This window comes from Gavialis gangeticus, unplaced genomic scaffold (genome assembly GCF_001723915.1).
Source record: "Gavialis gangeticus isolate Ggan-Ray unplaced genomic scaffold, GavGan_comp1, whole genome shotgun sequence".
Lineage (NCBI taxonomy): Eukaryota > Metazoa > Chordata > Crocodylia > Gavialidae > Gavialis > Gavialis gangeticus.
In genome coordinates, this window is record NW_017728991.1 from 12,549,471 (window position 1) to 12,575,615 (window position 26,145).

Here is a 26,145-nt window from a genome sequence, read left to right on the forward strand (position 1 = left end):
CTTCCCCCCCCAAAAAAAAAAAAAAAAAAAACCCTTTTGAAATAATCCCAATGATTAACATTGTTGAATTTTTAACACTGCCTATATAAAGTGAATGCTACAAAATAAGCTTGACGGGGTTGCTTGAATAGGAATTTCATCCAAGGCCAATAAGAAGTAAAGTTACATAACCTAGTAGGTCAGAGCTCTAACTAAGCCTTTTATAGGCCATAAATCCACATTTCCTGGATTTTATAGCTTCTGTAAAAAAAAACAAAACAAAACTATGTGACTGGAATAAGCTGCAAAGTCTATAGTCCTTAAACACAAATACCATGCTCCAAAGAGCCTTGACTGCCCCCTGAACTACTGACATTTAAGTAGGTACATTGTGATTTTTCTAGAACCGATGGCTCTTTCTCCGACTCCAGAGGATTTGAAATGGAAAAGTTGAACGGTAGGGTGACAGCCGTAAGCAACAGATTTGATCAAAGCTGGGCACCATCGTAGAGAGACCTGGAAAATGCACAGAGAAGCAGGTATTTGTGGTCTCACTTCAAACAGTGTGTGAACCTGCAGCATTTGGTCTCTGATGGTTAGATGTTTTTCACAGTACAGGTAGTTGACTCAGTATCGTGAAGTTATTTAAAGGTTTCAGAGTCCAATAGCATTGTGTCTTATGGGCCCCGTTGGGATACTTGATTGTGAAAAGTGACACAAGACATATATTATCTCATACACTGATTCAGGGATTATAAAAACAATTTCCTTGGTAACTGTAGCCACAGGAAGAACCAGCATAAGCTTTGTCACCTCCTGGGCTGCAGCTTCTTGTCAGGGCTGCTCGAGTTGAGTGAAAGCAAGTTTCATAATCTGAACAAGGAAAACTACTGGGTGGCATGAGTGTATGGGCAGGCAGGTGGGAGAATCGGACTGGAGGCACGGGAGAGTTGCTGCATTTGGGGACCACCGGGAGTGCAGCTGTCCAGGTACCATGGCAAAGAAGCCAACTCAAGCATCGTTTCTAGCTTTTCAGTTTTGGGCTCAGGAGCATCAGTGGAGCCTCCCAAAAAAGTGACACCAGGTCAGTGACCTCTTGACTCTAGAATCTCAGCCTGACACATGTAATAGTGCAAGTTGGGACTGCTCCAGTGCCTAAAGGTAAGAGTCTGTTTAGCTTTCTCTTGGGTTTAAACCTAGCTCTCCAAGCATCAGATCAGCAGAGAGAAGCAGTGAAATATGGTTTACGCTACGCAGACGGGCTTAGCTGGGGTTATTGGCATCAGTCTTGGAAGTGGTGTTTGATCTGCCTTCTGTGCAAGAGGAAAAAATGAAGTAATGATGAACATTTTAAATGTAAGGAGCTCTGGTGGGCACTGGACATGATTCTTGCATTTCCCACTCCTGTCTGTCACTTCTTTTTTTTTTTTTGTTTTTTAGCTTGATGATATGATTTATTTACAAGTGAATGCCTTCTTGTCTCCCAGCTGATAAGAATTTGCTTTGATCTACTCTGCAAGCTTTCTGTACTCTTTAGTTAGTATCCGCTGAGGCCACTCTGGGACACTGAGATGCAGGACAACAATGAAACTGTAAAGTCCTGAATCTCTCTTCACCATTCTCATTACATGAGACGGGACCAAGCTGAAACCTTTGTCTAGCCAAGTAGGCAGTGTCACTTAGTGCGACAGACTACAGATAATAGGTGCCCAGGTTGTAGGAAGAGTGAAAGCAAATACAGTACATTCTCATTATCAGACTGACATACAGCCATCATTTCCTTTAGTGAGGCACTGTAGAAATAGAAAGCTCATTTGATCGTCCTGGAGCTTTATGGTTCTTTAATGGCTTTCTTTCAAGGAACTCCAAGCACCTCTAGAAAAACCGTTTCCTATAAGCCCCAGGTGACATAGATCAGACTTATTACCATTGTCTTCCAGACGTGTTAGGCAAGGAAGACACAGGTAAAATAATCTTTCCAGGGTAATGGTGGATCAGCTGGAAAGCCAGGAGTAAAATGCAAGAATCCAGAAACCTAATTTGCTGATCTAAACGCCTCTTCTGCGGCTGAACCTGACAGCTACGGAAGACTATCCATCTGACATTATTTTTTTGGTTCAGAATATTTGTCCGTTTTGGTTGACAGGTTTTTCTGTGTCTGCTAGAAAATGTTGCATAATGGGACAGTGCTGGGTGCATAGTCATCAGATCTGAATCAAACATCTTTATACAGCCATTAAAATGGGTATTAATACTGGTTACTCTCATGCAATGTACTGAGGCAGTGTTAAGTCACAGAAGTACATAGGGAGAATATTGGGGCAGCTGTGCTCTTTTCCTTCTGGGCCTTAAGTCTCAGCCTAACGTAATCCAGAGGAAGCAGAAGAGAATTTTCCATGTTGAGAGGATGACTAGCGTGTGTTTTCTAAAACGATCAAAGCTTTTGTTTTATTTGGGCAAGCCATATGGAAAGACCATGGCTTCTTCCAAAGCCTCAACACCTACCAGTCCAATTAGAGCTGTGTCAATCTTTGTGAGAGGCCATATGGAGGAGTTATTTTCTGCAGAATGCTAATGAAGAGCATTTGCTGAGATAGTGTGCATGTGATTTCTCTTATCTAGGAAATAGCTTTAAATGAGGGCAGCTAGTTCAAACTAGTCATTCCACTTGACAGGTACACACACATTAATAAAGCAGGGTGAATGCTCTAACAGTTCAAACTGAGCCTTTCAAAATAAGGATCGATTTGATGGCCACTGGGGGGGGAAAGGGCCCTTTAAAATCCCAAATCAGGCAAGCCAAACTCATTAGTCACTTTTGAAAACCTTTGCCTAATGGCTTTTAACCCAGGTTAGTACTCGTGCTATCATCTGGAAGTACTGTAGCTACAGAATGAGTAGCAGTTGTTCAGTCTTTCAAACGAAAGCGGAAACCTGAACTGTATAAATCTGAGCAGATATTGTTTTCTGGAGTTGTTAAAATATCTGGACTGTTTTGTTTTTTTAATCAAAAGCCCCTCTGTGAACATGAGTACACCTATTTCATTCCTGGGCATCAAAACCTGTGCCCGCATATACCATATGGTTAAGCCAAAACTTTTCAAACTTGAGTACCTACACTGCATTAAATAAAAGTTTCCAGGTTTTTTTTCCCAGAGATATTGAGAACTCCTAGCTCCCAATGAAGAGTAAGCAAGAGAGCTTCTGCCTTAAATATCTCACAATCTAATTCGATTCCAAGTATCCTGTGCAAGTGTCAGAGACTTTTCCATGTTAAAGGGGTTTACTGATGTGCTTGCTAAAAAATATTAAGCTTGAAAAGTCTTTTTTGACTTTAATTGTTTTGTTTCTATTTTATGTGCCCAAAAAATCAAACATAACCCCCATCCTACATGATATAAGACATGGACTACTGCTCTGTAGAAGAAAAGTGAAAGGAATAAGTTGCAATGTGCAAGTCACATCACCAGATCTAGCAGTTCTGTTCCAGCTTCATGGCCAACGCATGGGCAGTCTCTCTTGCAACACAAGTCTTGTCCGCTCCAGCTCTGGAAGTCCCAAATCATGGGCCACCTTTTTGGGGAGATTTTGCCAAGGCCCAGAAGAGCTCCCTCATAGTCAGCTCAATTTTCCCTCTCCTGAATTCATTATATAATTCATAAGCTGCTCGTATTCCATTAGAGAAGTGGTTCTCAAACTTTTTTTTTTTGCAGACCACTTGAAAATTGCTGAGGGTCTCGATGGACCACTTAATAAAATGTTTTGTTCTACAAATCAAAGCACACCGCTTGTATTTAAATATCAGTAGCCTTATCTTTCTAATGCGACAGATGTGCCTGGTTTTTTGAGCAAAGTTCTGGGAAGTTGGGTATAACGTTTGTCAGCTTTAGCCTTAGGTCGCTTTTCTGCAGACCGCCTCAATGGAGCTCACGGACCAGTGGTGCTCCACAGACCGCAGTTCGGTTTGAGAACCCTCTGCATTAGATCATTTGAACTATTCTTTGTACCACTACCTAACATAAAATCTTGTTAGCCGCCATTCCTGAGAGCATACTCCAGGGATTTATAGCTGTACTTTTGGCTCGTAAGTATAGCCTGGGAATAAATATTCTCTATAGTTAAAGCCTGAAGCATTGAGTAATTTGATGAATAGCATCACCTATCTCTAATGCTCCGTTTAATTTGACATTTTCACGCAGCGATCTTTAGGGGGAGCTCTGATATCTCTGTCCCACATCAGGAAGACCACTAAATAAATGAGAAAGTACTTCAGTTCCCCTCGGGGTCTGACTGTTGTACCCTGAAATCAGATGCTCACCTTTACCTTGCTGCGTTTGTTATTCACATTCTCAGTTTTTCTTTGATTATCAATATCAAAGTACATGTTAAATGGACTAAGGATTGTTTAAACAACCTCAGAGTTGTTGCTGATGAGGAATTGGATTGGAGGAGGGTGTTTTCAACATTTTCATCAGTGACCTGAAAGTTAATGTAAAATCACTGCTGATAAAGGTTTTGGGTGACAAAGATTGGTACAGTGATGCATGAAGTGGAGAAGGCAGTCTCTCGGAGTAATCCGGATCACTTGGTAAACTGGGCCTAGTCAAACAAAACATGGTTTTAATACAACCAAACACTGTCCTTGCTCGCAGAACGAAGGGCTGCTGTCCTGGAAAGAAGCGGCTGTAAAAAGGAGTTAGGGAAGTATGCTGCATCAGCAGCTCACTGTGAGCTCTTGACGCTGTGCTTTGTCAAAGGTCCTGAGCTGTATAAACATGGGAGTACCCAGTAGGAGCAGGGTGGTACTTCTACCAGTTTATGCAGAATAAATAGCTAGGCGCTCAAGGCAGATGCATTTAAATGAGTAATGTGCTACAAATTTTTAACGTTGAGGACAATTAACCATTAGAACGAGCTACCAAGGGGAACGGTAGATTCTTCATCTCTTGAAATGGATATAGGAGTTTGCTATAGGGGCAATTGGGTGAAACACAATGGTCTCTGATGTACAGGATGTCAGATGATTTACAGATCATTTGGGCCTGAAACTTGCTGATAGAATCAGAGGACATCTGTGCAATGAGTGGAAAACTTCATACATCTTAACAGAGTATGGAAATCCGAATAGGATCACATTCATGGCGGTTATGGGCCTGCTGCTTCACGTATCAGACAATGCAGACTTCCCTGTGGTATGGTTTGTGTTGTATTGCAAATAACCTGCAGAATTTCCAGATCTAAGATGACCTGAGGGCTCTGTTGGGTTTTTGCACCCTTAAGATTTGGTCATTCAACGTTACAAGGTACTCATGGTGATGGCTCCCTGCACAGCTAGAGCTTGTGTTAACATCTCGTCTTTCCCACTCAATGCAAAGGACGCCTCCTGCATCATCAGTGCATTTTACTGAACGTGTTCAATGTATCCCTTTATTGAAGCTGATGAGGACCCTGCAGAAGAGACAGCTCTCCTGGCATAGTGCTCAAGAGCCTGTTGGGATAACTTTCTTTTTTAAAGACTGCTAGTCTTTAAAACGCACGCACTTAGTTTCAGTGGAATTTCCCATTTACAGTGGGCTAAGTCAGGAGAGAAATGAGCCCTCTGCTTCCTAAAGCAGTAAACGGGTTCCTCTCATCTAAAGAGCAATAAATCCAACAGGCTTAGGAAGTCAGGTTTGTGAAGTTGTCTGCATTTTGCCAGCCAGTTCCAGGAACCTACACGCAGCAGTCAGTCCGTCAGAGCTCAGGACAATTGAACTTGTCTGATGGTCCAGAACAGTTTTTTGCATGAACAGAGGGGGCTGCTTTTTTTGCTCCCTATATTAAGCAAACCTACTGCACTTGGGCCGAAGAGACTGATTTGCTTACGGCACCTATCCCTTTTGCTTACGGATCCTATCCCTTCATCTGTCCAGAAGTTCCCTCAGCCAGGCTTATTAGCTGTTGGATGTGAAGGTCAGCTAGGCATGGAGTCAAGTGAAAGGCCACAGGTGTTTTATGTTGTTTACGACCATCCCATGTGATCCACACGTCCACAGCACTTTATCCTCCACATTCTGCCTGGCTTACTCATTTTGAAGACTTAAGACGCAGGGCATGACTAATGCTGTAAATAACGTGGAGATTGCAATAGCACTCTTTGGGAGATCTCAAATTGCCTGAAAGAGTATCCTGATACCCATTTTACAGACTGCTCACAGCAGAACACGCAACATAGACCAGAACTCTATCTGAGAGACATATTTCTAGGTAGCCCGAACACCATTACTTCAGCTTAGACTAAGATCATGTTTGTGCCCATTTCTACTTCTGTACGGGCTCGTTCCAGCAAGGATGATTCTGTGCTGGATTTTTTTATAAGGTCAGAACAGAAAGCTGCCACACCCGTGACTTCGAATCCCCAAGTTATTTTCAACTTCTGAAAGAAGAGGCTGTCAAGGATGAGCTAATTTAGCTCTGACAACATTTGCGTTGTAGAAAGGTACCCCAATATCCTGTTGAGCTGTTTTCTCATTCATTCGCTTCTGAATTGCATTTGAATTCCCAGCTCCCTTTGACCTGAATGGGTGCTTGTATTTATGCTACTCTAGGAACTCAAAGGTTTTCTGTAAAACGCCCCTTGAACTTTGCTGTATATGCTCCTGTGTCAGATGCAAATGTTGCTCCTAGGGGTTAACGTCAGACATTTACAAAATAATTAGGAAAGGCCCACAATAGTTTCTGCTTTCTGGCTTGCAGAATATTTTAACCATTGCTTAGGCTTAGGAACACAGCATGTTAAGTATTTTTTTTTATTTAGAAATCCCAGAACCCTTCACCTGTTTGTGTTACCACCACCCACTATGAGCACTGTTTTAGACATCCCCTTGCTCTCAATCTAAGCCTGAAATTCCTCCCTTTCTCACAACTCCAGAAAAGGAAGAAAATTAACCAGTTTCACTGGCTTTTATGTTCCATTCCTTATCCTCTAGCACAACCAGTCTCAGCTGCTGGCCCGTGGCAGTGTAGTGAGTAGGTTGCAAGGATGGATATGGCTGAGGCAGGGAAGGTCAGCAGAAGGGACCCCTGAATAGTCCCACGGCTCTAAGCAGTATTACGCTGAGACACCCGACTACCTTCCAGATAAAAAGCAACAGTGTGGCATTGCATGGGGAGGTGTAATTAGCTCTCCTTAGAGGCACAGCTGCTTTGCCTAGGCAGGGTGCTGGATGAACATGACTGCTGTGTCCTTTCTGGGTCTAGCACTTGGAGATGGCTTTGGCATGCAATCCATGATGGAAGTAGGATGTAGAGTTGTGCACGGGATAAGGGAGCATGCTGGGGGGGGGCCCATGCCCCCTCTGGCTCAGTGATCAACTGCAGGGGGACCCTGGGTGCCCCCCCCAGATACAGGAGGCACCAGTCACTGAGCCAGGGGGATGCAGGGGGGCTCCCCACACCCCCCAGTGGACCCAGAAGTGGACTGGAAGTGCTTCTGGTCCACTTCCGGGTCTGCTGCCAAGCATGCTGGGGGACACTTCTGGGGGATGATCTATGCACCCCAGCATCGCAGCACTCATGAGCCCCTGCTACCTAGAGTTATATAGACAAAACACTTAAAGCTATGTCTATATCCAAATCCTTCTGAATCTCTCCGAATTGATTTGGAGGGCTCCAATTCAATTTGGAGAGATTAAAGGGTCCTCTGATTCGATTCGGATTCAGAGATTCAGCCACCAAATCAGGCCGAACATCTGCCGAATCAAATCGGGGACCAAAGCTTCTCACAGTCCTACTGGCCAGTTCTGCATGTAGTGAGAGACATCTGCATCTTGTAGGGCTCCTTTCTTCTTACACAAGGCTTGCTTGTGAATTGCTTACATTTGAAGCCCACTGCAGAGTGGGTGGTTGCTGCCCATTTCATTGGTCCACAGACCATGAGCTAGCCTTTTCCAAGCTGAGACACGACTCTTGTAACTCCCCTTGTTTGGGCATACCCAGTTTCAAAACCCCTTCAGTTTGGACACACGTGCAAGTGGGAGCAGCCCTGACAAAATAGGAAGAACCTGAGAAGGTGTTGGCTTATTGAAGGCAAAGTCTAACTTTCCTGGAACAAGCTATTATGTCACCCCAAAGGAACTCCTGAGTGGTAAACTGCATAGACCATTTTCACCACTATTTGTGTAGAAGGAAGATTATGGGCAGAACACACATCTCTCAGTAACTCCTAGTTTCTGGAATCAGCTTGCCAGCAGTGGCAATGTGTAGGGGGTGCATGTGAACCCCCCTGACTGGCTGCACTCACCACTTAGGCGATGGGCAGGAGGGGCAGATGGGAGCGCTGGTGCCCCCCCTGAAAGCACCGGCCAGGGAGGGGGAGTGTGAGTGCTGCAGCCACTTCGCAGTTGGCCATGGGGGACTCCCCCCTGCTCACTGACTGATTGCTGGGGGGGCATATGCCCCCGCCTGACTAAGGTCGCACGGGTCGCCCATGCTTGCCAATGCTACAGTGCTATAATTTTACAGTCACACACAGGCCTCCACACAAGCATGATAATCTTCATGTCTCCTCCAGACATTATGAGACTAATTGCAAACACTTCCCTAAGCAGGAGAGCAAGGAATTAATTGCTCCAGGGAGTCAGGCTGCTCAGGAAGGGCTGGCACTTCATAGGGAGCTACAAAGCTAAAGTCCAGCTCGACGCTTAAAAATTTAGGGATAGCCCTCATTCACACTGTACCTCTCCGGACACAATGAGGGGTGGCAGCAGCTGCTATGCTTAAATATTGCCCTACTTTCAAAAGTACTAATTCAAGGGCAGCAGTTTTCTGCCTCTCATGTTTATAGTATGTCTATTGTGGCACCATCTATGTGCTGGTTAGACTAGTGAAGCTAAGTACAGAGAGTCAAAAAGTCTGAAGCTGAATCAATTCAGTCTTTGCAGATTAATCTAAGCTGCAAAGATTGAACCAATTTGCAAGTGAATAGATGTTCACTTTTGATTTGGGAAATGCAGGCACATGCCTTCAGTGGCTGAAGCTGGAGGGCACTAGAGCATACCTTCCAGCCTGCTGGCTCCAAGGCTTTTCCCCATCCCTGCTCGATAGGAGGAGGCATAGCCAAGCCCCAGCCCAGAGCTAGCTGGAGGGTCTGCCTGCGGGGTGGGGGGGGCAGCACCTGTCAGGCTGAGGTGGGGGTGGGCAGGAAAAAAGATAATGGTATTGAATTCATAAAAGCTTGAAGAATAGTCCTTTCTCTGAAACAAGCATGTATTGAACAGAAGGGAACACTCCTGCAGAGTCCTGCAGGCTGTGATCATGGACTACAAATCCCAGAGGTACCTGGAAGCAGGAAGAGGAAGTATTGAGCAACCCTGCAGAGTCCTGCTGCTGTGGGTCTAGGCTGCAAATCCCAGAGACCTCAGGGGCAGCACAAAGAGAAAGTGAACACACAGCCTATGCTGGGATGCTGGGGGACTCTGGTTTAACCTGAACCAGGAAGAGGTCTGGGACAGAAGTTTCATAAACTGGTTTGACCTAAATCAGTTAAGTCTGATACTACATTCAACCAGATTTATCTTAAACCAGTTTCAGCCATTTTGAAGCTGGTTTATGTGCACTGCGCTTTTGTTCTGTTACAGTTTTCCACCAGTTTCTGCTCACTTAAACCAGCTCGTGTGTAATTTCTGTCCCTAGCCTGAGGGGCAAGCTGCAGTCCTCCTCTCAGCTGGCTGTGCAAGGTACTGAAAAAGGATGTCTGATATTTACTGTAGACGTAGGAACGCTGTCTAGACATGTCAGGGCAGGGACCATCTCAGGCCTGAGCTCTTTGTGCTTTTTTAACTTTGCATATCTATGTTTAAGCTTACCACTCTGGCATTTTTGTTCATTTGTTTGTTTCAATTTTGCTGCATTACAACAAAAAAAGCAGGGTTAAAAAAGCCGTCCCAGTTCTTTACTCTCGTGTAAGGCCCAGACAACTGCATATGCAGCCTAGCAAGATCCCATGGAACAAGGTGGTACCTGGAAAGTAGTAGGAAGCACCAACCAAGTTGCCTTCACATGATGACACTTGAGCACTGGCCAATGCTGCGACTTTTCCATTTCAAATCTGAGTAAAGCAAATGCTGTTACCCTCGAGGCTTGCAAAGCATCCATGGAAGCAGCTGGACTGGTAGTACACTTGTTTCTCTCCAGTTACCATTACACATGGGATTGCCATTAAAAGTTTTTTCCAGGATGAAAAGGGCAACTGGTTTGTACTTGGGCTTTCCTAAGTACTTCATCCAGCCAGATTTACCCTGGCTCTGATGCACCTCTGCAACCGTTAACTCCTTGAACTGTCAGCAGCCTAGAGCTGATGCATTAGCTCATCTTCCCAGTAAGACCTGATTCCAGGCATTAGAGGAGTTAAACAAGTGCAGTGATTCACACAATGAGGGGAGGAAGAGCCTGCTCTGTAATGCTGCCTGGACTCAGTGTTGATGCTTGACATCAGCAGGTTTGGGGCCCAGCCACATGTGGTCTATTTTCAGATCTGGAATGCCAGGACCCCAGGACACACTGTCTAGGTCATTTAAACCATGTGAGTTTCCTATTGCTAGATATGCACTTGCTAGATGTCCTAAGACGCTCAAGTGGTTAATTCTGAACTATAGCATTAATGGATCGTATCACTGTTATTTTTGGCTCTCTCACTTCTGGTGCAAGGCCTGTATCTGTCTCTTTTTGGTCTTTTGCAGTTTATTTTGAGTTTCTTATTCTCTTTTCCTAAAGTTGTCTCATGCACCAGGTGGTCAGCAGCTGGTGAAGTATTTTTGTCTCAGTAAAGCTCAGCTAGATTGCTTGAAGGGGTGTGGGAGAAGGAAACGGGGTACAGAGGCTTAGACAACAGTGCAGGGAGCAGCTGATCTTGGCCTGGCATAGCAGATTGCTGAAAGCAGGTGGATCCAAAATAAGAACCAAGGTGGACTGATTGAAAGGCTAAATGCAGTGCAAGTCTAGGCATCGAAGGCTGTTCTGTTGGCTAAAGAGAGTTGCGTCTGTTCCATGACCGCAGGCACTATTCTCTGGGTATAAGCATGGCCATCTCCAAAGCAGAATGGTTCGTGTTGGAAACTTAAGAGATTTGTGGTGTGTCATTCTTGGCTGTTTCCCATTGCACTGGGATGAAATGAAGAAGCCAAGGGTTGTTTTTTTTTTCTTTTCTTTTTTTAATACGTTGGGCTGACAGCAGCTTGGCAAATGCTGTAGCTGTCTCAGAATGGGGGAAGCTGCACCTCTGTGCAACATGCTTGCATGGCCCATGGGTTTGCTGGGAAGCTGTGCTGCCTTTTCTCCCAGCCACAGGACACACACAGCATCGGGGTGACCATCCGGCAATGAAAGGGAGGCAGGCTTACCTGTAAGGCTAGAGACGGGGTTCAGTGATCAGCAACTGGTTTAAACCCATAACAGAACAGATGCTCAGTGCACATAAACCACTTTGAAAAATGGCTGCAACCGGTTTGAGATGAACCTGGCTGAATGTAGCATCAGACTTCACTGATTTGTCTCAAACCAGTTTATGCAATGTCTGTCCCAGACCTAAGAGAGAAGATGGCTGAGAATGAAAAGGGTTGGTTAATGCTTTGGGACTCCACCCCCCACCCACCCACCCAACCCCGGCCTGTTAGATCAACGCTGAGTCACCGCCTCAAGGATATTAGGAACCTTTGGCAGAGGCCCAACAAGCTGTGCTAGATGAAATGAGGAAACCCAGGCTTAAGGACAAGACAGAGAGGCTGGAATGGAAAAGGAATACTCTGCTATGCCTGGCTACTGATGCACAGTGACAAAATATAAGCAAGCAAAATGTGGGGTGGGTGGCTTGTGCCATACATGTACCACCAAAAGCAGCAGCACTCTCCAGTGCGTGTTCCAGTCTCCGCTCTGTCATCCGACTTCCTATCATGGCGCGCCAGTCTTCCCACTTGATTCTCTGATGCATTTACTGGGTTTCCCATATCTTTTATCTTTGAGTCTTTGCTTCCGAGCTCCGCTCTGTAGTTCCCACCGTGCGGTTCTTTCACGTTCCACCGCACATTTTTCTACTCCCAGGACAGAAGTGCCTTTGCAAAACTCTGCAGCAATTTAAGGCTTGGGCAATGGAATGAAAGATTTCTCTACAGGACCGAAGCAGCTCTTCTGCTCTGTGCAGGTGACTGGGATGTCAATATGCAGAGCTGTCTGGCAGGCTTGAATCTTGCTGTAAAATTGACGGGTACCAAAACCTAAACTCAGTAAAAGTCTACCTTGCAACATAGAAATGTCAATCTCAAAAGTTATTTCAAGACACTTGTGCGGTTTAAGCCTTGACTTTAAAAATTAGGCGTTAAATATAATTTTGTGCATGCAGCACGTCTGAGTGGATATGCAAATCTGTTAACTACTAACACAGAACCAGACGTGTAACCGGCCATTTATTTGCATAATTACCCAGTTTGCCTACACAATTCAGCAATGACATATGCAAATCAGGCGTGCAAAGTATGTGTTTGAATGTGTAATTAGGTATGCCGACTTTTGCAAATCAGGATTTCGTCGCCAAAGCACAACAAAGAAATAATGGCTCAAGAGAGTAGACAAGACACAGTGCATGCTTGGTGGCAAGCATCAAAAGTTAAGTCCTCTCCAACTGTACAGTAACACTTTGAGAGGGCTTCCTGTGAAAGCCTTTGGAAAGTCTGTTCCTCTGACTATCAGAGCTCTGTTGAGCGAAGCACGTCCGTACGATCACAATGAGCATGATGGAAAGCCGTGGCCGTTTGTGCTTCTCATATGCATTAAATGACACTTAACCATACTCAGTGACTTTCTACGTGCTAATTAAGGTGTGGGAAATACGTTCAAGGTGGCACAAGACATCTGGTTACCTAGGAATGAATTTTTAGACTTAATTATACATCTCCTCCAGCAACATGTGCTCAGAGGAGGATGAGGATGGACTCAGTGATAGATTAAACAAGCATATGTAACAGCAGTTGAGCTGAAGGGGAAAGAAGGGTCTAAAATCCTGTCTAAAATGGGTGTTTGTGAAGCATATAACTGACAGTAACAACTTAGTGGCACAAACACAGGCTGATGTATGCATGTATGCACGGGTGATAATCTGTCTAGTACAGGCTGTGCTGATCACATTCAGGAGAAAGAATTGTGGTCATTATTTTTAAGTGGAGTCTTCTCCTTTCAGCTCCAAAGCCATGTTGTGCCTTCTGTGTTTTCCTTTTGATTGCCCCAGCTTTTTATTGCTTTTTGTATCAACCATAATGCTGCGGATTGGGTTTATTTAGTGTAGTTTTTATGATCTAGCTCCCCTGCTGTTTGCTGCTGGCTGCTGTTGCAACCACTCAGTTCAGTGAGTGAGACAGAGCCGGGCATTTGTCCCTGGGACTTTACCAGCTGGAGGACTCCATCAATCTTTGCGAAGTGATAATTAAGTTTTAGGAGCAAATACTGCATGGTTATGATCCGGATCAAAATATTAGGAAGTACCAGAGTAATATCCTTGATTGACTGGTATGTCCGAGAAATGAAACGACAGTATTGGTGTTAACCATTGGGAAGCAGCAGGCTGCTTATTTGTGGTGCATATGGGCTCAAGCTGAGATGTGGACACGATTGTGCTAGGCATTGCATAAACGCAGACTTTGCCTCAAGCAATCAAAATAGGCAGGACAGACCATCTGGAAAGGGTAACAGGCACCAAGGTGAAGCTCAGAAAATTGAAGTCCCATGGAAGGTTTTTTTTTCATTAGTGCTGTTGACTGCTATATTTTTAATAAATTCACTGTGTGCATTGTGGCCTATGCATTTGCATGGCAGTCTGAAAAAGGCTGATAAGAAACATCAGTGTTTTTATATGTGTATTGTAGTAAAGCTTACTGACCCCAGTCAGGGCCCCCATTGTGCTAAGATCTCTACAAACAAGTAGGGAAAAGATTTGCTTTTCTTTCTGAGTTTACAAGCTGGGTTAATGAACAGGTTCCAGTAGGTGAATAAATTAAACTGGTGGTGTAGGTTTCCAGGTAGGGATGGGGAAACTGGTGAAGATAAAAGATACTGCATCTCCTACCACTGAGCTTTGACCCTAGATGCAAGCTTCACACTATTTTTCTAGGTTGGAAAATGTAACTCTAGTTTTGTCATGAGCTGCTTTTAGGTATTGGACAAATCCAGAAAAAATACAAGGAGGGGCTTGTACTTGCAACAGCCACTTGTTTGATCAGAGACAACACCCCAGTTTTGCAGATAGCTCATAACTGCTTCCAGACACGGACTCTTGACTTTGAGACTGACCTAATACATGCTACTTATTAAAGTGGATGTAAGAGAGAAGCAAGTCAGCTATTTGTAATCAGTGGATACCAGGAAAACACAGCTTGAAAGGCAACACCTGGTTATTGCTGAATAACTCGGCCAGCATAGTAATGAGTGTTTAGCATTGGGGGCAAATCAAAATATTCAGCATTTCACTAATTTTCACAGAAGTATTAACTGTGAACCCCACAGCACTCCCAGTACAGCCATACAGTCACGCAATGCTTTCCCTTTTTCCGGCAGCAATGTATTTTAATAGGTTGCATTTGTTTATAATTACAATCAAACTCTTTTTCAGTGACATCTAGTAAGAGCAACAGCTGCTTACCAGCAACATATCCCTACCATGTATTCAGATGACACTTCCTTCTAACAGTAGCAGCCACTTCGGAGTAATTCTGCAGCAAGGCATTGACATATTGCTGCTAGCAGGCATTGACTGTGTTGTCTTCTTTGACATGCCTTCCCTCTCTTACCTTAGGGTATATTCGAAACCAGCTCGCCTAAAGCCATGTTCCTGAGTGATGCTGAAGTGGGGTCAGACCTAGATTTCACTCATTTTTCTAACTTGACACCAGTTACCCGTCATTATATAATGTCTCATGCAGAGGACAGTAAGTTCTGAGCATATGACTGAGGGCGGGGAAAAGCAATGGCAAATAGCACTAACACCTTAATTGCAGTCATTTTCTCACTTTTGAGTCTTTAATGGGTAGTTTCTGAAGAATCCATGCATTTGGGATCCTTGACTCTGCAAGTTCCCATAGCTACCAGCTATTTAGTTGGCAGGTGCTTTGGAAGATACTGGCCTGGTGAGCATGTGGTTATTGAAATGGAATTTAAGCATGCATTGTGGTTCAGTAAACATGCTTTTCATTTGGGATACACCCAAACTTGTCATTTTTTACAGAAAAGAAGATGTATATAAGAAGAAGGGTAAGGAAGGGAGGGGAAAGCATGGAGAGATTGTGCACAAACTCAACGTGGCCATATTTGTCACGACTCTTGCAGTAGTTTCCTTAAAGCTGTGTCGTTCCTCCAAACGTGTGACTAAATCCGAGCCTCTTGTTTTAAAGTGAGTTTCTAGCCATTGCAGTTATGGCGAAGATTCAAAACATAAGTTTAAAGATTAAAAACTAGAAGGCAAATAAAACTCCAATATTTATTTTAAAATCTCTGTTACGGTGGAGGACTCTCAAATGCTCGGGGTGGTGTTATCCAGAAATGAACCCTAAAGCTGGTTCCTTTCAATGACGGTGGTCGGTTTATATTTTCAGGGCTATCTTTGCATGAAAATGAGTTAGAATTGCTTATAATACAGCTGCAAGTCTCCCAAAGCCAAGCTCAGTTAGACTGCCAAGCAAGGCCCCTCCAGCTCCTTGGTGTCGGTAGCTTCATTAGTCTGGCTAACCTGGTCTGCGAACTCCCAACCAAAGCCTCCTACAATAGAAGTTTGCTGCCATGTCACTAAAGTAGAAGCTGATGTGTTTAGGTATTCTTCCACTCTGCAAACCCCCTTCTCCTATCCTTTTACAGACAACATGAGTGGTGCCTGTCAGGGCTTGCTATTGAGTCAGCTGTGTCTTCTTGGATCAAATAGCATGATATACAAAGTCCACAATCCTCTCTCCCCTCATCACCATCTCAAGCAGCTGTGCTGTATATCACCCAAATGAATGACTGAAACATTTAAGGGTTGCAGGGCAGCTCAGGGAAACCCTTGCAGCTTTTCCCAAACTGGGGGAGGAATGACACACCACTTGCCTAGATTTTCACCTACCCATTGTAACAAAAGCAAGCCAGAGAATGCCAGGTTTGGGGGCTGAGTACAGACAGTCAAAAAGCCCAAGGCTGAATTGATTCAATCTGTTCAGGTTAGTCTAAGCTGCATAGAGCAAACTGATAAGCAAGTGAACAGACGTTCACTTTTGATTCTGGAAATGCAGCCATATGCCTGCAGTGGCCCAGGCCAGAAGCTGGGGGGTGCTAGAGCAGGTGTCCCTTCTCCGCTGGAATAGACAGCTTGGCCCAAGGCTAACCTGCCCACCCTGTGAGGGGGTGGGGGTGGGAGGGTTGCAGGGGAGGTGCAAAGCATTCTGGGATGCTGGGGAGCTATGAGTTAACTTGAACCTGGAGGGGATCTGGGACAGAAGATCAATAAACTGATTTAAGTTAAATCAATTAAGTCTGATACTACATCCATCCAGGTTGATGTTAAACTGTTTTCGGCCATTTTGAAAGTGGCTTACAGGCACTGAACTTCTGTTGTGTTACAGATTTGAACCAGTTTCTGATCACTTATACCAGTTTATATGTAATTTCTGTCCCTAGCATGGGAGTGCAGCTTAGTGCTCAGAATGTCACAACTCAGACTACACGGAGCAAAACCAACCCCCAAAGCAGTGTTCTGTGTCACAACAAGCCTCATCTTCATGTATTTGCAGCTACTAGTGCAAAAATATTTCTCACCAAACATTATCCTGATGCTACTTATGACAGGCGTGGCATTTTTCTTTATTCACATTTCTTAAGAGAAAGCTGGAGCCAAAGCAACCCCTGGGCTGCAGGCCTTGCACTGAACTTTGGAGGACTTCAGACCTGGAGTTAGATTCTTTGGGCAGCTCTCTGTATTGTGAGCCAAACCAAGGCTCTGGATCAGGCTGCCCCTGAATGGCGGTCTAGTTTGGATCTGGTCCCGTTTAATAAGTAGCTGTTTGCCATAAATACGTGCTGAGGTTCCATGGAAAAAGATTTCAGTATGTATTATTTCTAAACCAAGAATGACATTTGAGTAAGGAACCAGGTTCAGACAATTTATGCATGCAACTCTTCAGCTTTTCAGGGAAAATAAATGACTAGAATGAGAAAGACCGAGATAGGCAAGAGATAAATAACCTTTATCTCGTGCTGTAGTGAACCTAGAGCAAGAGTCAGCTTCTATGTATAGCCTAAAAATTGCCTCCCTCTCTGAGGCACATTCGATAAGTAGCAGGATTTTTCAAAGGAAACTAAGATTTATGCACCCTGAAGCTCAGCGGGGATTGAGTATCAAAACCCCAGCCAATGTCTACATGCATAAGGGAAGCAGTCTTCCAGTTTCAACGCAAAAGTAAAATTAGATTTATTTCTGAGGGATGCTGGGATAGGGAGGGCCGATAATTATAATGAGAGTTAATAACAAATGATAATTTAGCCGCAGCAGTTATCAGGGCTAGCCTTGGCTGGGCTTTCTTCCTGCCTAGTTAAAAAGAGGATTTGACTTGGAAAGTGGGTTTAAAAACACGCCAGCCTCTCTGGGGTTGACTACTTGGATCCTACCTTGCTGACAACTACTGGCACTAGCACTGTCAGCAGGAACACTCTGAGATGGAGAGAAAAGAGCCTGACACAAGAAGATGCCTGGCAAAGATACCTGCTATTTAGAAGACAAACTGGTTGGCTAAGCTGCAGTCACTGCTGGGACACATACCTGAGCTAACTTTAAATTAGCTGCTGCTAGCTGTGAAGCCACGGATGCCCATAGATCAGTCTGTGCTCAGCACCCAAATATGCACCCAGTTTTTTGGCCAGGTTTTGCTGCTTGTACTGAGCTTCACATGGGTGTAGCCATACTACTAGTAGTACCCAAGGCAGATGGCTTAAAGCTAGCTTGAAGATGTCTACCCAACATACAGTCACTCCTGGGACTTCAGTGCAAACATACCCGCCGCCTGTGCTATATGAGATTCTTAGATCTGCCTGTGGCCAGAGAGTCTTGCCAAGATCTCATTTGTGGCTCTGGAGAGAAATAAAAGCCTCACAGAAGGGCAGCGTCTTCTCAAAACTATTTTTTAGTTAATTGTCTTGGGGGGTTGGGTTATATAAAGCTTGTGAAGAAGCAGGTGCAGGCTCCCTTTCGGTCTGCAGCCCTGTGGCTAGCTGGCTGCTTTAGATATAAGATGGAAGAAGTGGGGGAGGAAGGCAAGATGTTTGAAACCACCACTCCCATCTTCAAGGGACTTATTTTTGGTTTTGAGATATCTGGGTGCTCACTCACCACCAGGGCCTTTGCCTGCAGCAGAGCTCAGCAAACAGCACCCAAGAGCAATGGTGGGAAAGCGCAGATTTGGATTTCCCCGGGCAGAAATTGGACCAGCACGTCTGAGTCTGTTTACAGCCCGAGATCCCAGTAAGCCCATCAGAGGGTGTCACAGGAAATAAAATTTGTTAAAGCCCTTCCTCTGCCTAACTGTTTTCATGTATACACACATTCTTTAACTTAGACATGACAGTACAATGCGGGATATGAATAAGGCATAATGTGACATACAATATCGCCATTTAGCTTTTCCTCGTTTACCTTAAAAGCAAACTATTTTACATTGAAGCAGATAATGCTTTTCAGCTCTCTAGCAAGCCGAGTGCTTTACAGATGCTAGTTGACTGAGGTTCGCAGTACACCAGTGAAGTCGGTAAGTATGCTCCCCATTTCTAAGACGGGTGCATCTTATCAAAACAAAGCAAAACCCCGCAATCAGAGATATGCCCAAGCAGGCACAAATATACATGCATACCCTTCTCTCTCTTGGGGAACAGGACGAGAGAGAACAAACCACGTATGGCTGATATTAGTCACGTCACTTAACAAACTGCTGGAAAACACTTGGCTATTATGGTGACAGTGATGGTATAAAAAGCTCTGTAGAATAGCTTGGGGTAGCTGTCTGAAAATAGTGCTGCACACCTGATGTGCATCTGCTTCTGTAATTTACACCTCGGTAGATGAGGCTGTGGGGGATCGGTGGGTATTCAGTTAAAAAACTTCTTTGCAGATGTTTTCCAAGCAACAGCAGTAGTGACGGGTTGATTAATAGTCTCTTTTTTATCGTAATCCCAATTCCCCCTCCAGTCCCAATGTCCTGTTGTTGATCTGTAGGCTGGAGATGCACAGCTGCCATGTAGACTTGCTCTGATCCATCTGCTGAATACATCACATGCCGTTTGCTTGATGTAGGGTAAACTGAGAAGACGCGTGAAAGTGTGAAGGGACCTCAGCACAATTAGGTATGTCTATCTGCACTGCGATTACTGCCATGACTTCCGCTCATGTCTAGCTAGCAAGGGTATTCATGTAGCACAAAGCTCAGTCTTCACTTTCTGGGTTGGTTTAGCAGCCTGTGCACCTACCTTACTATCAGTGTCTGAGATAACTAGCTCAGGTAAGTGAGCTGCAGTTACAGCAGGGACTACACCTTCGTTATATCCTTAGGCACTTTCCTTTTCCCCGTCTCCTTTTTATCCTTTGCATGCAGACCAGCAGTTTCTCAAATTGCAGGCACTCCTGGACACAGAGGAGAACCTGTTACATTTTCCTTGTGAGGCGGCCCTCAAAAATGCTCTCTAGCCATATCGCAATGAACATTCACAGCTACAGAGAGCATTAAAAATGGCCAATTGTGCGAAAATGTAACCCACGTCTAATGTAGTATCAGACAGGGGCGCTCTAGGGCAGAATGCCTTGGGGAACCTTTGTACAGGTTCCCTGAAAGGGTGAATTTTGGGCGATTCTGCCTGCATCCCATGCACCTTTGTGGGGCTGGGCTGGTGATCACATGGGTGATCCCTCGCCTAGCCTCACCCTGGGGCTGTCGCAGAAAGGAGACAGAAAACCTCTGCCTCCTCCTTGCGCAGCCACCTGTGTAGGTGGGGGAGGGAACCCCTCCCTGCCGAGTGTGCCCCAGCTGCTACCTCCGCTGGGGTCTTGGGGGGAGCCAGGCTGGGCCTGCACGGCTTCCCCCGCACACGTGAGCATCTTGACGGCAGCAGAACGCCTGTTGGGTTCAGGGGCACTCTGACTCACGGTACTTTGTGTAAAGCGCCATAGTTAGAGTGCCTCCCTGACAGGCTGCCTGAGCTTCTGTATATAGCCCATTCTCCTAGGAGTTCAGTTTTTACAAAGAATGTACCGTCTTGCATGATTTGGACACTAATAATAGCTCTTCAAAACTCATGGACTCAGTGATGTAAATCCTATTTAAATCAATATTTTTTTCCAAGTGACTTCAGTGGATTTTGCATTTGACAGCGAGTTTGCGGTAAGTTGCTTAGTCGCAGCTTATCAGAGAAGTCACAAGATATTTCTGGGTCTGGCTTCAGCAAGCTCATAGACTCTTCCCCTGGTGATACTGAATTCTTCAAATTTAACTTTTGCAAGGATTTCTCTGTACACTGGAACTGTCTGTTCGCAGAGAAGCAAAAATGGGAGGGTAGGTCTAGAAGCTTTATAACCTAGGTTCAGGCCCTACCTCTGATACCTAAGGGTCACTTAACCCATCTCCCTTTCTAGATAAGAGTTATGTACTTTGCTTCGTGGGTTCTTTGGAGGATTAGTTATTGTTTGTGAAGGACATTGATGTAAAGTGATGGGTTTTACCGGGGTATTTGTGGATTTCCAGGAAGGTAAGTATTTCTATAGCCAGATTTTTAATACAGTCCATTGAATAAGCAGTACCGATGAGTCTCTTGGCTCTCTTCCTTTGGGCATTTCTTATAAGTGCAGCCATATAGCTCTGTGTTATTAAATCAAAGCATAAAAATAGCAGAAATAATCTCCAAGTGAATCCTAACAGCTGGCAGAATGAAAGTAATAAACAAAGTTAAAATGGCTTGATAATGATATTCTATCACAGAGGAAGAGTGAGCAGCCTTCTGTAATGGTAAAATATCAAAGATTTTTCACTGACAACACATTGATTCTCCCAAAAAGGAAACGGCAGATAAGCTGAGGCAGTAATGGAGCCATGTGTGCACACTGGGAGAGGGTACAGCTATGACAACATTTAAGAAGTATCTGATCCCTAAAGGCTCAGAGCCATGTAACCTTTAGCAGCATTCAGGATTATATGTCTGTTTGGGATGTCATTAAACAAGACAGGATCATCAAGAAAACTAAAACACTGAAGAAATTAGAACTATTTTGAAGAGCAAGCAGAAAGATTGGTGTGAATGTGGAGGATCATAATACAGAAATACTACCTAGGGCAAAAGCTTTATTTAATGTCCGGGTAACTCTTCAGGTTTTCCTTGACATAACCTAAAACTTGCAGAAACTCGTTTAATATCAGCAAATCTGGGGATCCCAGGAGTCCCTACATGTGAAAGAAGGTTCTAGCCTCATACTGACTTGCCATCTTTGGCATAGTAATAAATTAAGTATGGGGTATGAATGATTTTGAGCCTTCAAAGCAAAATAAGATCACCTGGAGATGTCCTTAGGAGCCTGTATCCTGTAACTGTGCTGACTAGATAGCTATGTGATAGCTGACAACTTTATAGATTACGGGGAACAAATGCGTCCACCACTAGGCTTGAATCTCAATGCCAGGCTAAGAAGGTCAGACTTCTCAACCAGCCTGTCCTCCTTTCATACTCTAAAACTAAGAATGGTGCTTTAAAAGCCTCTCTCCCTGATGGGTAACTTATATTTTAAATCTACCACACCGATTTCGTAAGCTGTAAGTGAAGCCACTTACTGTTGTTGTCATGGACTGTATGTAGCATGGACTTGCATACAACAGCACTGCAAACTAGAACTCAAGTACAAGGCTTGAAACCATTCTAAAAAATCAGTTCGGCCAGATTTGGCTAATTAATAGCAAGCAGGAGTATTTGTATTATATTGGAAGTCATTCCATGATTTTTACCCCATGTAGTAAATCATACTCTTAGGGCCAAAAGTGGAAAGCCAGGGTACCTGGGTTTTATTTTCATCACTGCTTCACACACTGATTAAGTGTAGAGTCTGGGCAAGTAGACGTGTTGTCATAGTATGAAGAAAAGAAGGATGGAGAGCAACAGAGTACGGACCCTGGACTTCAAAAAAGCAGACTTCAACTCGTTCAGGGAATTCATGGGCAGGATCCCTTGGGAAACCAGTCTGAGGGGGAGAGGAGTTCAGGACAGCTGGCTGTACTTTTAAGAAGCCTTACTGAGAGTGCAGGAACAAACTATCCTGATACACGGGAAGACTAGCAAGTATGGCAAGAAAACAAGCTTCGCTTAGCAGGGAACTGTTTAATAAACAAAATCAAAAAAAGGAAGTTTATAAGAAGTGGAAACTTGGACAACTAACTAGGGAGGAGTATAAGAGCATTGCTGGGGCATGCAGGGATGAAGTCAGGAAGGCTGAAGTACAACTGGAGAAGAAACTGCATTAGTAGTTTATTTACAGTCATACTATAATCTCTGGGGCTAAGTACAGATAGTCAAAAAGCCCAAAGCTGAATTGATTCAGTCTTTGCAGATTAGCCTAAGATGCAAAGATTAAACCAATACAAAAATGAACAGACATTCACTTTTGATTCAGGAAATGCAACCACATGCCTGCAGTGGCTCAAGCCAGAAGGCACTAAAGCATGGCTCTGTGGCACGTAGCCAGCATGGGCGGTGTGTTTGCTTCCTCATCCTGCTGCCCCTGAGGCCTCAGATTTGCAGTCCAGAATCACAACAGCAGAACTCTGCAGGGCTGCTCATTACTTTCTCTTCCTGCTCCCAGTAGCCTCTGGAATTTGTAGTCCAAAGTCACAGCCAGCAGTAAGTTTAGCAGGGCAGGGCAGGGCAGCTCTGTACTTGTGGGAGGGGAAGTTTAACTTCCCTCGCTGGCCCCAGCCCCCAGCCGGGGTTTGTCTGTGGCAGCCAGTAAGCCAGCCCTCACTGCTCCAGCTAGGGAGAAGAGGGGCAGGCCCAGCCCTGCTCTCTGGAGCAGACAGCACAGCCCAGCCCAGCCCAGCCCAAGGCTGCAAAATGTTGGGATGCGGGGGACTCTGATTTAACTTTGTACTTGCCTGCCCTCGTGTAGGCGCTCCCATGCCACCTTGGAGCGTGCGCCCAGAGTTGGCTGTGGAGGCTGTTCTTGCAGCCTTGACATTGGGTCACATTCACCCTGAGGGAGACCCCGATACTTACCTGCCACAACTTGGTCTTTCCTTTCAGTGGTGGGGCTCCCTCCTGTGGCTCCTTTCGGGTTGGGCGCTATTCCTAGCGGGTATTCTTGGGGCTCCACCTCCCCTACACCCCAGCCATGCGCCAGCATTTAGGACAGCCCATTGATGGTCGGTCGGCTTGCCCCCCAATGTGGCCTTCTGGGCTCTTCGTGTCTGCTTGGCTTCTGATGATCTCCCTCTGCCTGGGATACTTTTGGGACATAGCTTGTTCCTAACGAGATGCTGGATCTCCCTCGCTGCGCCGCTACCCGCAGCGCTGCCCCAGCTCCTTCCAGTCTGTGGGGTACTGCCCGTGGCAGCCTTCGGGTCCCAGAAAAATCAAAGCAAAAGAAACAAGTTAACACCCCACTCACGACTCCGGTGTCTGTGGCTCTGCTGTCCCTCAACACCATCCTCCCCTCTCTGGCTTCTCCACCATTTGATATCGCAGCCCCTTAATCACCTCCAGACTCTACCAGTGGGTCCTCCCTTGGGTCCTCTTGTTGCTGCCTTTGCAGCCCTTGCTTGGCTCGGGGAACGGTTCTGTAGCCTGTTCCCTGCAGCGCTCCCCTGCCAGCATTTATTTTACCTGGGTGGCACTCCTCTATGGCGTCATCCACCCGCTTTGGTCTCAGGCGCAGATAAAAGCAGCCGATGGACTGCACAGGCTTTCCATCCCAATGTGACTCATCTGGTCCGTCTCCTCCTGAAAAAGGTACGTTCACCCTGTCTTCACTGTTTTTCTCTTTCTTGTATCGGCAGGTTGTCTCTGCTCTGCGTCCCGTCGTGGGAGGGGTTTCCCAGCCCTTTACTTTCATCCCCCTGCAACAAACTTGAACCAGGAAGAGGTCTGGGACAGAAGTTTCATAAACTGGTTTGAGCCAAATCAGTTAAGTCTGATACTACATTCAACCAGGTTTATCTTAAACCAGTTTCAGCCATTTTGAAATTGGTTTATGTGCACTGAACTTCTATTCTGTTACAGGTTTAAACCAGTTTCTGATCACTTAAACTGGTTTATGTGTAATGTCTGTCCCTGAAAGGAAGCAATCATGTCTTGCTCTGGTTTACACAGCTCCAAACATACTGACAACGTAGGATGTAGCAATGGCAGAGGATGAGCACCACTGAAGTGTGACATGATCAACTACACTTGGAGTAGGGGGTATACTGTGGGGTGCCACACTGAAGAGTCTGTTGAAAATATGGAAGAAACTAATGACAAATAAGGAGTTTCAAAGAAGCTTGGGACACTGCCATTTGCTAAATAGTGGTTCTTTAACTATGCTCCACGGTTGTCCACAGACAGATGGCTAGTCACGTGATGCTAGCTCCTCCTCATTAGTGGTTCTTTAACTATGCTCCTTGTAGTGGTCCACAGACAGATGGCTAGTCACATGATGCTAGCTCCTCCTCATTTCCATCTGCTACATTTCATTAAGACGGCTAAAAATAAATACTTTTCTAATGCTACTTTTCTATGTAAGCAATTGCTGTAGTTGCCACAGCGATGTTAGGGACTGTGAATAAAAGGGGTGGTTTCCAAGAAACAATTTTTAAATTAATTTGTGAGCAACAGTTTGCAAAACTCCTACATCTGAATAACTATGAGCTTAAAATTTATTTTCTAATTAATATTTGCCCAGAAGGTTGATTCCACAAAATTCAACATGGCAAAAGAGGGAGCCAAGAGAAAGATACTATTACCCCTTTTTCATCTGCATAGTTAGCCAATTTTAAGGATCTCTAACAGGTTGTTTCCATTGGGAAGAGAAATTATAATAGAGACAGATGTTTCTTTGATGTTTCTTTACAAAGAACACACACAGTTGTATTTCCCGTAACAAACATGGGAACTGAATATTAGGAAACAGTTTCCTCTACCCCCTTTTTGCCAGCACTGTGCCCAAAAGTGCTCTTTCGGCTTTTTTCATAGATACTCTCAGGGTCTCTCTGCCCATGTCTGGGTTGTTGTTTCTTTTTTGCTCCTTGTCTGTCTACACTTTTCTGTTGTTCCACCAGTCACAGCCCCAGTCCATGTACTTAATACATCAGTGTCCAGGGAAGCCCCTTCCGCCATATGGTGCAGCTTCTGTTCAAGCCTTACTATGTGACTGAGATCTAATTGTGGCTGCAGTGTTTCAATAATGGAATCTGATAGTCCCCTAAATGCACCCTGAATGAGCAGCAGGGGTTATGCTCACCAACTTCGGTGTGGTTCTGCCCAGTCCCCACAGAATATGTATGTACAGTTGTAACCATCAGCGGCAACTGCATAACCTGTATCTATCACCAGGAAAAATACTTTGGGCTCAATTCTACAGTTCTAACACGTCCAAAATTCTCATTGACTTCAATGGGAGTTTTGAACATGCAGGACTGCAGTGTCCTAGAGGATGGAAGTGAAGAGGGAGAAGGTGGGGAAGATATTGGTGGTGTAAACATTAGGCCTGTGTGAAGCGGTTAGTATTCACTTCGGGTTCAGCTGATTCGGGGCACAGTGATTCAATTCGGTGATTCGAATCACTGTCCCGAATTGATTTGGCCGAATCTGATTTGGAGATTCGACTGCTGCTGAATCAGCTGAATCTCCGAATCACACAGGCCCCATCCTCTGCCCGCTCTCCCAGCCCGGCGATGGCTGCCCTGCCTAGCCCAGCTCCTGCCTATTTGGGAAAAAAAAGCCCCCACTCACTGGGTGCTGCCGGGCAGGGGGTGATCCCCACTGTCCCATGCTGCATGGAGGGCTCTGCCACAATCCCCCCAAACCCTCCCGGGGTCTCAGCCCCTCCCCCGCCATGGCTGCCTTGCCCACCCCAGCTCCTGGCCCTTTAAGGGAAAAAAAAAGAAAAAAAAAACCCTAGACTCACTG